The sequence below is a fragment of the Engystomops pustulosus genome, chromosome 2 (assembly GCF_040894005.1).
Source record: "Engystomops pustulosus chromosome 2, aEngPut4.maternal, whole genome shotgun sequence".
NCBI lineage: Eukaryota > Metazoa > Chordata > Amphibia > Anura > Leptodactylidae > Engystomops > Engystomops pustulosus.
The window spans coordinates 82944652-82960253 of record NC_092412.1 but is presented as its reverse complement, the minus strand read 5'-3'; the positions used below and the strand labels follow the sequence as shown (position 1 = coordinate 82960253).

Genomic DNA, 15602 nt, shown 5'->3' with positions numbered 1-15602 from the left:
GCCAGCCCATGCCCCCAGTATACAGCCAGCCTTTCCATGCCCCCAGTATATAGCCAGCCAGTCAATGCCCCAGTATATAGCCAGCCCATGCCCCCAGAATATAGCCAGCTCATGTCATCTACTATATAACCAGCCTGCTCATGACCCCAGTATATAGCCAGCCAGCAAATGGCCCCCAGTATATAGCCAGCCAGCCCATGCCCGCAGTATATAGCAAATAGCCCAATCCCCCAGTATATAGTCAGCCTTCCAATGCCCCCTAGTATATAGCCAGCAGCCCCCGCCCCAAGTAGACAGCCAACCGCATTCCCCAAGTATGCCCAGCCTATTAAAAAAAACTGTGTACTCACCTTTCTGACACCTCCTGCAAATCCTATTCTTTCTTCTGTTGCTCTGTCTCCCTGCACGCAGGGAGACTGAGCACTGGGAGAAAGAAGAGAACCTGCTGGGGGAGTTGGAAAGGTGACTCGGTAAAGTGACTCGATTATAAGCCGAGTTGGGCTTTTTCAGCACATTTTTTGTACTGTTATACTAATATTGAGTTTATACTAGAGTATATACGGTATATTAGGCTGTGTTCACATGTGGTGTTTACGTCACGTTCTGTAAAACGATACAACAGCTGAGGAGATTTGCCTTACATTTCTGTTAATATCTGAATGCAAAGTTAATGTAACGCATTAACAGAGTGTAATATTGCGTTAACGATACACAAGTGTTAACATAATGTTAAAACATGCATTAATTGCACATTAACATTGTGTTTTGTACACACAAGTGTTAACAGCAATGTACAGGCTGTCCCCGGGTTACGTACAAGATAGGGTCCGTAGGGTCTATAGGTCGAAACTGTATATTTTATAATTGTAGTTCCAGACTATTTTTTTTTTGCCCCAGTGACAATTGGAGTTTCAAAATTTGCTGTAATTGGACCAAGGATTATCAATAAAGCTTCATTACAGACACTTTTAAGCAGATTATTGCAATCTGGGACTATAGTAATAGCATTCAGAGAGCTTCACTAAAGGTCACAGTGGGCAGAGGGGTCCATCTGTAACTATGGGTCGTCTGTGAGTCGGGTGTCGGGGTAAGTAGGAGTAATTGGGCAAATTTCCTCAGCTGTTTCAAAACCCAATGTAAATGCCACGTGTTATCGTAACCTTAGGGTTTTATAAGCTGCAGACTTCTATAGAACTTCAAGTACCAGCAGTGGATATATATATATATATATATATATATATATATGACAAATATAAATGTATTTAACAGCTTTGTGTGTTACCGATAGAAAGCATACATACGCTCCTAGATGCAGGTGGTACCCCTGTTTTGGTTTTAACAACACTGCTCAAAAAAAATAAAAGGAACACTTAAAGAACACAATATAACACTTTCACATTGTCATGTTTGTTCAGCATCCATTGCATTTTGACCACTGTGTCTTCAATTTGCTTCCGTTTTGTCTTTGCGTCCGCAAAAAAACATCACGCCAAAACATCACACCTGATCATCATTAAAAAAACGGATGTTTCATCAGTTGTTTTTGTGGACCCATAGACTTCTATTGCCTTCTGTGATCTGCATCCGTGAGACAAATAGGACATGTTTTATAATTTTTTCCGCAGACAACGGATCAGTGAAAATATCCAGCCAATGGCTTTGTAAAGCATCCATGGAAATCACTGAACCACAGACGTGAAAAACAAAGCCAATGTAAAAGAGCCCTAAATTAAAGGGGTATTCCAGGAATCAGCATAATTCATATACAAGTGGGCACTCAAAATATAAGCTAATGTGTAATTAGTTGTTATTTAAAATTTTGCTCCCCTTAGCAGAAAATGCTGGTGACATAGACTGTAATTGAAGAATTAAAATGCTACCGGCCCTTTAATCAGTCCGTTAATTTCCTCCGCGCGGTCCGTCGCAGAAAAGAAGATGGCCGCTGGTCACATGTCCACATCACATGTCCTGTACCTGCCTGGGCAGGGTCATGTGATCACCACTACGTTTGGCTGTAGTCAGTTGGTTGCAGTGCATCCAGTATGGTCAGTGTTGTGGTGATGGCAGTTACATATCATTACTATGGTAACAGAGCAAGAAAACCTGTTACATCATCACTGGGAGCAGAGCATAAGAGGGGGGAGGAGTTACTGAGAACTAAAGGATCATGGAACTTGTAGTTTCCAGTGGCGGCCATCTTAGTGATAACTCCACCTACTTTAGAGAGGCCATAAATTTTTTAAATCATAAAATCATATTATTTTAGCTCCGTTTTGTGACTAATGACATTGAGTATTGTTGTATTCATTTATTTATATCATTAAGGGTTTTTGTGTCAGACGTTCATATTCCCGGAATACCCCTTTAAACTTCTGTGAAATAAAACTGTCCACTTAGGAAGCAACACTGATTGACAATCAATTTCACAGGCAATTAGCAAGACACACTCGATAAAGGAGAGGTTTTGCAGGTAGGGAAACAGGAGGTGCACTGCCAGAGCCCTGCTGGCCAACCAATCGGTTAGAAACCGACTCCATGAGGGTGGTATGAAGGCCCAACGTACACAGATGGGAATTTGCTCACAGCCCAACACTGTGTAGGACGCTTGGCATTTGCCAGAGAACACCAGGATTGGCAAACTCCACTAACGCCCTGTGCTGTTCACAGATGAAAGCAGGTTCACACTGAGCACATGTGTCTGGAGATGCCGTGGAGAGTGATCTGCTACCTGCAACATCCTTCACCATGACCCACAGCCAGATGTGAATTGATGAGCAGATCTGAGACATTATGGGGCAGATTTATCAAGTGTCTGAAAGTCAGAATATTTCTAGTTGCCCATGGCAACCAATCACAGCTCCCCTTTAAAATATACATGAGCACTGGTAAAATGAAAGCTGAGCTGTGATTGGTTGCCATGGGCAACTAGAAATATTCTGACTCTCAGACACTTGATAAATCTGCCCCTATGTCTCAGTCCACCCACGTACGTTAGGTTGCACCACAACTGTGCAGGAGTCGGCGGAGACTTTAGCCCAGGTCTGGGAGGAGATCCCTCAGGAGACCATCCATAACTTCATCAGGAGCCATTGTAGGGAGGTCATACAGGCACGTGGAGGCCACACACAATACTGATCTTCATTTTGTTTTGTTTTCGGGCATTACATGAAAGATGGATCAACCTGTAGTGTGTTTTTTTTTACTTTAATTTTGTGTGTGACTACAAATCCAGACCTCCATTGGTTAATAAATTTGATTTCCATTGATGATTTTATTTGTGATTTTGTTGTCAGCACATTCAACTTTGTACAGAATAAGGTATTCAATAATAATATTTTATTCAATCAGATCTAGGATGTGTTATTTGAGTGTTCCATTTAATTCATTTGCATAGTTTACTATTATATCAGTCACAATCAATTGATTTGAGATCGAATGTATCTGTGTCTTGGGTGCTCCTGCGACCTATATCTGGGGGTCCCTCACTGCGGCAGTTGCAGGGTTACTCACCCATCCACGCTCCAGCATCGGCTTCTGTGGTCCGGCGCTCGCGTCCCCTCTCCCTAGTGAGTGTGTGTCGGTTTTGTGAAATTTAAAGGGCCAGTGCATCACTAATTGGCGCTGGTCGATCGCTGCCCTCATATATAGCCTGCCTCTTCCTTTGTCTCCTGCCATATCTTTGTGCCCTGTTACCTGAGAGTAAGCTCTATATTGAGACTATTGTGATCTACCTCTTGTGACTTCTGCTCTGTTTCCTGACTTGAGTGAGTGGCATAAAACTGCAAATGGTGGCGCTTCTAAGCCCAAAAGACCACAAATATTCCATATTGCATTGTTTTCATTTGAGAAATGTGGAATACAGGGTTCAATTTCTCCCCTATTCTGTATTGTAGCATATGATAGTATATAGTATACACATTTATCCAGTAAGTGCTGGTTTGATTCGGTGTCAGGATTTCCTTGGTGTATACTTTTTGTACATAAGATACATAATATTGCGTTATTTTGACATATCAAGCTTAACACTATAACTAACATATGGGTCCAGTTCATAAAATATCTTTCTTCTGATCTGCTGAAGATGTTCATATAGAGGTAGTTTCTTACATTTGGTGGTAAAGTTCTACAGTATTGAAATTCTGGAGAAGCATTGACTCTTTCCATTGGAATGTATAATGGGGGTGCCTATACTTCTCTTCCCCATCTATCCCCCAGGCTCTGTTAAACATAGACTTAGACCTATTCACCTCCTCATATTGGAACCAAAATTCTGCATATGACTAGGTTGTGAATTACCAGAAACTGGGGGACAGAAATTCTTTTGCCAAAATAATTAATTGTCTGCACCTCTGCCACAGGCACAAAATGCAAATTGCCCTTACAAAAAATCTTAGTCAAGAAGTTCCATGCTCTCTGGACTTTATGAAAGACATTGGGGGTCATTTACTAAGGGCCCGATTCGCGTTTTCCCGACGTGTTACCCGAATAATTCCGATTTGCGCCGATTGTACCTGAATTGCCCCGGGATTGTGGCGCACGCGATCGGATTGTGGCGCATCGGCGCCGGGATGCGCGCGCCGGAAATCGGGGGCGTGGCCGAACGAAAACCCGACGTGTCGCTTTGGGAGCGCTTACCTTCACCTGGTCCGAGGTGGTGGATTCCGGCGCGATGAGATGACTTTCAGCGCAGCAGTGCCACCTGGTGGACGGCGGAGGAACTACCTTCTTAAATCCCGGCCGGACCCGAATCCAGAGCAGAGAACGCGCCGCTGGATCGCGAATGGGCCGGGTAAGTAAATTTGCCCCATTTTGTTCTGTTTCTATGTGACCATAAAGCTCTCATCATCCCCATTTCACTCCTCTCCTATCTGTCAGAAAGTATCCCATGATATCAAGTACCTTCTTAGTTTTTGTCATGATGATCACATGGGCCTCTGTTTACTTGTTTGCCTGTTTTAGTCTCTTGATTATTTTATCCTTTACCTGTAAAGCCTTAAAAAGGAGGCACCTCATATTATACTATGCTGTTGGTGACATTGCTATTACCAATGCTATTGCATTCATTGTTGCAATGCTGCATTATATAATGACTTTTGAAACTTTTATAAAAAGTACTGTAATATTAAAAAATCTCACTTTTCTGACTATATGGTGCTAAACGATGTCACAAGGTATTGATCATTTGTAATTCCATACTTATTTCCATAGTCATTTGCATACTTTGTGCACAGTCCCCATTTCTCCATCCAATAGAAGATTCGAATTCTTCCCAATTTAAACATCTGCACAGGAGTCACTATGTGGAAAAGACATGTAATCACTGGCACACAGTGCGGAGCGCTGGAGGCACTGCTATGATGGATGGCTGCCTTTGACTAAGTAAGATTTTCAGGCTAGAAGACTATAGAGAAGAATAAAGTAGTATCTTTGTTATAGTGAATGAAATATAGATCCCTCATTTTTGCAATTCTTCTCTGTTCATTAATATATAACTGCACATTTTCTCCACTCTCAAATTAGATAGTAGAAAGCAGACATAGATATATTCCTGAATGGAGATTATTTGTCAGGTAAGGAGCACTCATTTGTTAGCAACAATTTAACTTATTAACATTTTGTTCCCGGAGAGATTTTACATTAGCAGACCTGCAGCCACAATAAGAATTAGAGCTAGCTGAGAGGGATAGGAACATCTCCAAAATTTCAGATATAAATGTTTTCAATTCCTCCCAGTTACAGGGTGCCATGATAATGCTCAATTAAATCTCCATCCAGTATTATCTTGTGTGAAGCGGTAGAATACAAAGTAATCCTAACAACTCCCCCATCAATACACACGATGATGCTCAATGAGCTACCCCTCACTCCATATCTACATCATTTATATGGAATAGTACACATTGCAGGGAGATGAATGATGTACCATTGTTATCGCTTTTTAGGTTTTAACATGCATTTGTCTTCAAGGTTAAGTTTTCAGTGATGGTCACAGATTCTTTACAAAATAGTTCATTCTTGGGCACAAAACCAAAAGAGCTGTTACATACAGTACAATTCCCAATTCTTAAAGGAAATCTAACATCAAAATACAAAATGATAAACCAGTGACACTTTCCCATCGATCCAGGCACAGTGACTTTCATAATCTTCTTATATTTGTTATCCATGGCCTCCTTCATTCGAAAAATAACCTTTAAAATGATGCTAATGATAAGCTCCCCATGCTCACTCACATAATTTTATGTGGATTTTAGAAAGGAAGGAGGCCATGGATAACAAATATAAGAATATTATCACAGGGCATGGATCTATGGGGAAGTGCCACTGATTCATCATGCTTGATTTTTGTAGATTTCCTTGTATCTATTTTGCTAATTCTATAGGGGATTTCCATACAGCAGTCACCTTATTTATATCAAGACAGACTGGATCACAATAGAAGGTAACAGCAGTATAGAAAACATCATTGTTACATCTATTACTGAAAGTATTGCATCTAATCTTCACCTCCTATCTGCAAAGAGCATGCCTAGAAACAGTTTTTGGTGGGGGGGTTAAGGGTCTGTGTACCCTATTTTGTTTGTATTGTTGTTTTATTTTTTCTCTTATGTGTGAAAAACTTTAATAAAAATAAATATAAGAAAAGAGCATGCCTATAAATCTCTCTGTAGACTTCAATAGGGGATATTTATCAAGACTTGTAGGAACAAGTCCGGAAATAATCCCAATTTCTAGGGAATCGCCAGTATTTGCTATGATTTCCCCCTTCACACCTTCTTCACAGCAAGTTGATGTGGAGGGTCATGAAGCGGATTCCTGTCCTGAGCCAATGCACACGCTATAGCCTGTCTGAAAGTTTGCAGGTTACATCGCAGAATTGTATGCTGCGCAGCCTGGCCACCAGATACATCAGGAGGCCAATTGCACATGTGTTTACACCTAAATGCATGCAACTGGGAACAAGTACTATGTGTTTGCCTGAAAACAATGCAAAACAAGTGACACTTGTAAATGCATCTGCAATCGGGAGTAACTTCTCCCTAGTGCTTTAGAATAGCATTCCCAAACACAATTCACACACCACAAGTGAACAATTTTTTGAGCCTGTTGAGTGCAGATCGGAGATGTTTACTTTATCTGTGCCAGAATATTGAAAATAATTTTTTAAGTAGAAGCACATTTTTTGTCACAAACTGCCAAACTTTATGACATGTCCACCCCCATGTGAACTCATTTTTAAAAGGTTGTAAAAGTGTCTCAAATATTTACACAGTTTCTGGTTCATGTCAACCCAAAGTTCTGGCACATTTTGCTTTGTGAAGAGGATTGGGTGGAATATAGAAAAAAAATGTTTTGTTATCTACATAATTAAAAGAAATCAACAATTTAAAAAAACAAAAAAACATCTAAGGATACTCCCCTGTGCTCCTCCTTTCCAATCCCAGTGCTGTCCTCCACTAAGCCATGATCACCTAAAAAAAGAAAGTTATAAAAAGCTGCACGGAGAGCAAGGACAAGATGTCTGGCGCTCCATACTGCTAATCCTGCACACGCCTGCACCTCTGTCTCCCATGCTGGGAGCATGGGAGAAGGAGGTGGTGTCCCGCGAGAGGAGTGAATTCAGCATGAGAGAGGGAAGTTGACATAATGAAGGGGAAGTGCATAATTAGGGAAGGGCGTCACACATCTTGTCCTCGTGCTCCGTGCTGCTTTTTATAACTTTCTTTTCTAGTTGATCCCGGTGTGTCAAGATTAGTGCCATGGTTCAAGAAAACCATGTTTTCTTAAATGGTTGATTTCCTTTAAAGTTAAAAGGTTGTTGTGCTTTGGGGACAAAACAGTGACCTTCCCCTCTTTGGTGCTTCAGCTGCTTGTGGCCATCTGTGATCATGTCATGTTCATTGCACACTGAACTACTCCTTGTCCTGAGGCCAAGAATAACCCGGGAGCATATGGACAGGGTTGCTCTCTTGAAGCCAGTTTCACCCGAAAAGCAGCCCCTTTTGCAAGAAACTTATTTTTGAAGATGATGTATTGAAAGTGGCAGCATTGATTTGTTATTGCCCCCTAGACTGCAGGACTGCAAGGAAATGTTTCTTTTTATCGACATTACTAACACCAATCCAGTGCAGTTGTACTTTTTAATTCCGATATTAGCTTTGCTTTTAAGCTAGTTAATTGTAAATGGCCCCTAAATGATAAAATGTAACGTTAAATTTGACCATTATACAACCGTAAGTGTATAATGTGTAAATGATCATTTATATATTTATGTGTTAATTTAAAGGCGAAATTCGTATCGTTTTACATGTATAACTCTCCATCTTCTAGACACGGTTGCTCAGGTTTAGTTCATTTTCAGGATATAATAAATATTTGGGAGGCACCAGAATGATCTCATTTTATAATATAATGTGAACTTGTCAAATGCTATATTTCCCTCATTAGTTGTATGTTTAGTAACTCATGTCTTACAGGAGCTCCTAATAAAAAGTTATTTAACTCTGCAGCTTGCCTTGTATCAACTTTATGCTCCAATAAGCAAGACAATAATGACAAATTATCAAATCAAGCCTCAGATGTGACCCTCAATTGGGAGAGCAGCAATTTAATGAAGACAAAAGCTACGTGAAGGCTGCTAATATCATTTACTGATAAACAGGTTTTCTCAGGAGGACCCTAGCTCAATCCCTGGAGGGCCTATAAGCCTGCATAATTCCATTTAAAATATTGTGCAATTCACTAAATTAGTCTTTGAACATCCTTACTATCCAATTACGAGGCCCCAGCAAGGACAGAATAATGACATTTTTCAGATGGTGAAAAGCATGTGGTCTTAACAAACTTATGACAAACACGAAAATTAGGTTTCAATTTTGAAGCCATCGTGACGTCCTTGCAATTCCTCAGTACGGAGGTTACAATATTAAACCAGCACCAGGGCAATAGGCGAGAACCAGAAAAGTAAATCTTAGGTTTGCAAAAAATTCTTCACACAGCTACCTCCAGCAGCAGCAAAAATCTCATCCTGCTGAATGATGTTTTTGCATTTGCAAGCTATTTGGACCACTTAAAATCTAGTGAAAGCTTTTCTGAATAACGGGTACAGAATACCTCTTGGACAGTTTTATCTTCGAGGCAGGCAGAAAAGCCGCGAGTTTTAGGAAGTGAGATTCATCTCTGTTAACGCAGTGCAAGCCACATTATTAAAGTCGTTTGTCATGGTTTGAATATTTCTGCTTGATTCACCATTAAATCGCTGTTCTAATTACCAACTTTGTCATGAAAAGTAGTCTAGCCGCTACATACACAGGAAAACTTAATTTTTTTAATAATGGTTTGGCGAGTACAAGGAAACATTTCAAGCGCTATATGTACTTAATTGATGAGAGAGAGCCTGGCAAAATCATAAGTCAGTAAATGTAAAACAATTATGACAGCAAATGAAAACATCCTATGGTAATTTTCTCACAGGAAATCATTTTCCGATGATGCCGGTGAATTATTTTTGCTATATGTGGTGTGTTACTTCTTTTTACTTGGTAATGATGGAATGGTTCAAATATTTTGTAATAATATCACAGTTGTCGAAATCGTTCTATTCAATGTTTATATCGTCATGGTGTCTTTATCAGTGGTGCATGGGGCAAGCTGTAAAGAGCAAATGCATTCGGATTACATACCACAACTCTTCGATGGGCCTTCTAGTTTTTGTGTTCAACGCTGGTCATTGACATTCCAGGCTTATTCTTGGTGGCCCTGGAAGAGGTACAGAGATATTTAATGGGTAGGTTTGCCATAGTGGAGCTGGTGAAGTCAAAATAGTCAAAAAGAGTTTTCCTGAAATATCTTTTTAAAGGAAATCTATCATCTAATGTTATCTCTATTAACCGCTACTGTTGCCTTGTACATCTTAGAACTGAGATTGTAGCCATATATTTTTTAAATGCTGGCCTCCTTCCCTTATAAATAAAGTTTAATAAAGTGAAGATGAAGCACAAGTTATTATGGAGACATTTCCAGAGATACATATGTTTTTAATGCAAAATCACTCTAACAGAGGAAATGTCTATGAGGAACAAGCAAACATTAATCAGAAGTTACCATTGTCATTTACATACATGGCCTAGTGTCATCATTTGGTCTCATTTACAGGAAAGTATTTTGCTCCTAACTCCGCATTGGTATGTGTAAGACAGAAAAAAGAGAAATTTTTATGTAAGTCAGTACTGTATATTTTATAATTGTAGCTCCAGACAAAAATTTTTTTGTCCCAGTGACAATTGTATTTTCAACAATTTTTGTCATGGGGACAAGGATTATCAATAAAGCTTCATTACAGACACCTTACAGCTAAAAACTGCAGCATAAAACTAAATTAAGTATCCAGAGAGCTTCACCAGAGGTCACAGTGGACAGACAGGTCCTGCTGTAACTTGGGGTCATCTGTAAGTCGGGTGTCCTTAAGTAGAGGACTGCCTATATATGGCATGGGGTTTTTTTTAAAACAATAAGCATCTTATTCTTACTTCTTCCAGCGGAACTGTTTATCCCCGGTAGCGTATGTCACTAATGCTGACACAGATGCGTGTCTGTGGTCAGGACAGCACTGATGACCTCTGTAAACAAACAAAAGACTGTCAGTGTCTGGCAGAATGTGTGAATGGGAGCGCTGCAGGAGGTAAGTATAAGATGTTTATTGTTAATAGGAACCCCAAGATATACCATATATACTCGGGTATAAGCCTAGTTTGTCAGCACAAAAAAAAATGTGCTGAAACCTCAAACTCGGCTTGTACTCGAGTAAAAAATATAGGTTTTACCAGGTTTTTGTGGTAAAATTAGGGGCCTCTGCTTATACTTGGGTCGGCTTATATTTTTTTTTAATTCAGGACAATCCCTTTAAGCATAACTGTACTTGATTGATCTGTTCCAGTTTCCCCCTTCAAAGCTAAAAATAGCCTATAGAATATTTTAGCCATAAAAAAATTTTTACCCTTAAAAAAAAAGTTGTCTCCACAAATCAAATATACATAAAAAAAAAGCAAAGACAAAGAAGGAAGCATTGCTTTAGAAGGGCACAATGTTATGGGGAGGGGAGTTAATATGTAAATGTCACATAGGTTCTGACTTTTTTTCTTAAAGTTCTAGTTGTGCCTCCAGAGCAGATGTCTTGAGATTAAGTCTTGATTTGGTATTAAGCTTGCCACACTCTCTCAATACATAATCCTTTTAATCAAAATAGATTTTTCCATAAAGTCTCATTTCTTTAGTACATCTTAAAGCAACTGGATGAACTGAGTCTTTTTGGATCAATAATAGGTCACCACTAAGGGTCATCTGTGAACTGCAAAGCTTGTGAAGAGTCTCTGTGAGAAATCTGTTGGCGTAAGATTTTGTTGTGGGTTATGAATGCAAAGAGTGAAAAAATGCATTTTTTCATGCAGATAACTGGTCAACTGCTACTAAAAGACTGCTCTCTAGGCACAATAATGCTTATGCATGGGCTTCCATGATGAAAACTATTCTGCTGGCTAAAGTGGTGAACCTACCCTTAGTTAGTTTAATATAGCTGAACTCTGTAGCTTATAAGTGTTTTATATAAAACAGAGCCCTATACTGTATGCCTCCATAAAGAGTACAAAAAATAATACACATTGAATTACAAATCTTCCTATATTCATTCCAGATCTATCCTTAATGACCTCATTTTGTTCTAACAACCATCACCAATGTGACCCTGCGCAAGTGTGAAAATTTTGAGTTGTTTGGCCAACCATGCATCAAGGCTTTCTGACTTTTCCCAATTATCGGAGCAGATAAAGTCAAGTTTATATAAGTTTATAAGTATAACCTTTTATTCATGCATAAAACATTTCAGAGTATCACAATGAGGAGATTTCTACTAATGATCATAGTGCACACAAGAAATTCCTAAATCCTACATTCATCTCTGCTATCTGCCATTTTAAATTAAAATTTCAGATTTCACTCTGGACTAATATCCACTAACCTCCAGAGTGTGACAAAGTTGTAAGAATCCATTGTCTCACAGAAGGAATGAGCTAATAATATCTGCTCCGGCGTTAACCTCCATTCAACAGTTTATCGAGGCTTTTGTTTCTTTTGTGCCCTGTTTAACAAATGCCCTCATCAGTCCTCCCGGGATTCTGTACTCCATCTACTGTTTTGTCAATTTTTGTAATTAGCTACCTAACAAATTGAAGAAAATTAACCTTCTGTTGTTAGATCTATACAGGAAACAAAAGGTAAGCCAAGCGTACGACAGACAAACAAGGCTTTTGATAGAGCTTTAAAAACCACTCTGCTGTGACCTAATATTAAATGACAGTTCAACTACATCAGTCACATGTTACACTATAATCAGAGGCAATGCTATAGCAGGGTCACAAGTTACATGCAGAGGTATAACTAATTTCTCCACCATCTTTCATTTAAAGGGGTTGGCCCAAACTTAAACAGGGTACGTATAAGAGCATAATAGAGCCCCCCACATAGTACTAACCACTTATAAGGAAGTGGTTATGACGGCCCCATCCATTATTCAGAAAAGGACACAAGATGTCACAGGAAGTCCCGAGTCCTGCTTCTGGTAGGTCACGTGACCCCAGCTTGTGGCAGTGAACACTGAACTTTAATAGTGCAAGTACTATATGGGTGACCCTATGTAGCCAAGTAGTATATAGGCTCCTTACGCTGCAGTGACCATGATTATTCTCCCTTACAGCGACATCCTTTTTGTGTCTCAATTAAATTCATGGTTTCATGCTTAGAAACCAAAAGAGAGCAGAAAAATTAAGAACACTCAGGCAAAATATAGACACTGCACAATTCCTAAAGGACTTAGGGCCTTTTCCTTTTGTGTTCTTTGAATTCCTTATACATTCTACTTTCTCTCCTCTTAGGTAGATACCCATTTCATGCATATGTGGGGTCACTGGATGGAGCCCATCAATATTGCAAAAAATGTGGCACTGATCTCTATAATTGAGCAAATGTATAACTTAAGAATTATTACTTTTGTCATGGGCACATCAGCTTTCCAGGATGGGAAAAGGAAAATTCTAATGCTAATGTTAGCGTAAGTATAATGCTAATGTTAGCGTAAGTAAGGCAGCTGAAATGACATGGGATAATAGCCAAACCAGAAATTCTCCAGAAGTAATAGATACCTCAGAATAGACAGTGCTATTTCTGAGTCATTGATCCTCATCAGTGCAGAAAAGGGAACCGATTTGGCAATATGGGAGGTCAAACATGTGGAAAAGGAATGGGGGGAATGGAATTCCTTGTTGTGATTGACTTTCAGACCACCTTTAAAGGTGTAAACAAGCTATAGTCTGTAGAGAAGACCAGCAGAGTTTGATTTTTAAAAATATTGTAGTGTGGACGGTTTTCTCTTACATCCAAGTTCTTGTTTCATAAGTATAAGCATTCTAAGAGGAATTTACATGCAACAAAATTATAGTAAGTAATACTGAATACACCAGACACAGGTTACTTGAATTAGATGCCAGGTTACCTGCTTGAAAGGTGTTTCTGTGACTTATCAGTTATTTTTATGTTCTTCTAAAGTGACTCTGTATCAGCAGTCATCCAAAGTACTTGTTTTCCACATCCACATCACACAATGGGAGCTTTCTCCTAAAATGAACAAAATAGCTTTAGTTAACTATATATTTCTCTACTAGAAGGCGAGTAGATAACCAAGCTAAAAGACTTAGTACCATGAGTACAACTTCTACTTCATTCTTTACCATGTAAATTGTTAAGTAGACAAATTTTTCTAGACAAATTTTTTTCTTTTGTCCCAGTGACAATTGGAGTTTCAAAATTTTTGCTGAAATTGGACCAAGAATTATCAATAAAGCTTCATTACAGACACCGTACAGCTGATCATTGCAGTCTGGGACTATAGTAAAGCATCCAGAGAGCAGGAGGAGTGGGCAGAGGGGTCCATCTGTAACTATGGGTTGTCTGTAAGTCGGGTGTCCTTAAGTAGGGGACCGCCTGTATGTCTTAGACAAATAAGGAGATGACTACAGATATGGTCTGATTATGCACTAGGTCTTGCCACACGAGGACTTCCCCTTCTGCCCTATAAAAGGCCGCCTAATGCTGGCATCTGTGTAGTGTAGCTTTTGATGAGAGATTGTGCAATTCTAGACATTCTATACTATGTAGTCAAATTAATTTTTTTTTTCCATTTCACTGACAGGGGCGCCATATTGGACCAAAGGAACAGGATGGTCATTTCAACAAATTGCCATTCTGACTTAGCGGTCACTGGGTGGGAGGAATGGTGGTCAATGAGTGTAAATGCTTCACAACTGCAATTTATAACCTACAGTTTTACTATATTTTATAAAAAGACACAAGAATTCAATGCTATTTGTGAAAAATTAGCATAATTATATTTTTTCCCCTGTGCATTGTATGACAAAGTGATGGGTGTTTGTGAAAGGCTGCTATAGACGAAATGTTGCATATGACATTGGAATAAAAAGACCAGTTTGGGTGCTGCTTATTTTTTCTACACCATGACCAATGATGATCGGACCTCAACTGCAGAGTTCGGGTCCATAAAACCAAAAATGGACTTCTGTCTCACCCCCAACCAAACCCTTTATATAGGACAATCCTAGAGAAAACGGGTGCCGCTCACATGCTGCTAGTGCCATTTAACCCCTTTCCGCTGCAGCCCTTTTTTGTTTTTGCGTTTACATTTTTCAATCCCCACCTTCAAAAATCTATAACTTGTTCATTTTTCCATGTAGAGAACTTTGTGAGGGCTTGTTTTCTGCATAACAAATGATTGCTCTTCATAGTGATGGTATTTAATATTCCATGCCGTGTACTGGGAAGCGGGAAAAAAAATCCAAATGCATTGAAATTGGTGAAAAAACGCATTTGCGACATTTTCTTGTGGGCTTGGATTTTACGGCTTACACTGTGCGCCTCAAATGACATGTCTACTTTATTCCTTGGGTCGGTGCAATCACAGGAAAACCAAATTTGTATAAGCTTTATAATGTTTTCATACATTTACAAAAATTAAAATCTCCTGCACACAAAAAAATATATATATATTTTGCCATCTTCTAGCGCTAATAACTTTTTCATACTTCGGTATATGGAGCTGTGGATGGTGTCATTTTTTGGGACTTTTTATGATATTTCTAATGCTTATATTTATAGGACTGTACCGCCATTTGATCACTTTTTATTGAACTTTTTATATATTTCAAAATGGCAAAAAAGTGCAATTTTCGACTTTGGGCGCTATTTTCTATTGAGGGGTTAAACACAGCGAAAAAACTTTATTATATTTTGATAGATCAGGCATTTTGGGATGTGGAGATTTTTACTGTTGTTATTTATATAACTTCTAGGGAAAGGGGGGTGATTAGAAATTTTCGATTTTTTTTAATATAATTTTTTATAACTTTTTTATTATTTTGTTTTACTATTTTTCAGACACCCTAGGGTACTTTAACCCTAGGTTGTCTGATTGATCCTACCATTATATGCAGTATATGCAGATTTTTCTCCTCATTCGGGAAGACCCTGAGGCTGTCATG

At 39.1% G+C, this 15602-nt stretch overlaps 1 long non-coding RNA gene across 4 annotated transcripts in view; it reads right to left on the bottom strand.

Moving 5' to 3' along the window:
* Positions 1-15602, bottom strand: part of LOC140116550 (uncharacterized) — a 179965-nt gene that overhangs the window by 39993 nt on the left and 124370 nt on the right. For all 4 annotated transcript variants that reach the window (XR_011852811.1, XR_011852808.1, XR_011852810.1 and 1 more), the window contains exons 3-4: positions 13544-13665; positions 9684-9759 (exon numbers count right to left, since the gene is read on the bottom strand). This is a non-coding gene — a long non-coding RNA (uncharacterized lncRNA). The remainder of the gene's footprint in view (positions 1-9683; positions 9760-13543; positions 13666-15602) is intronic.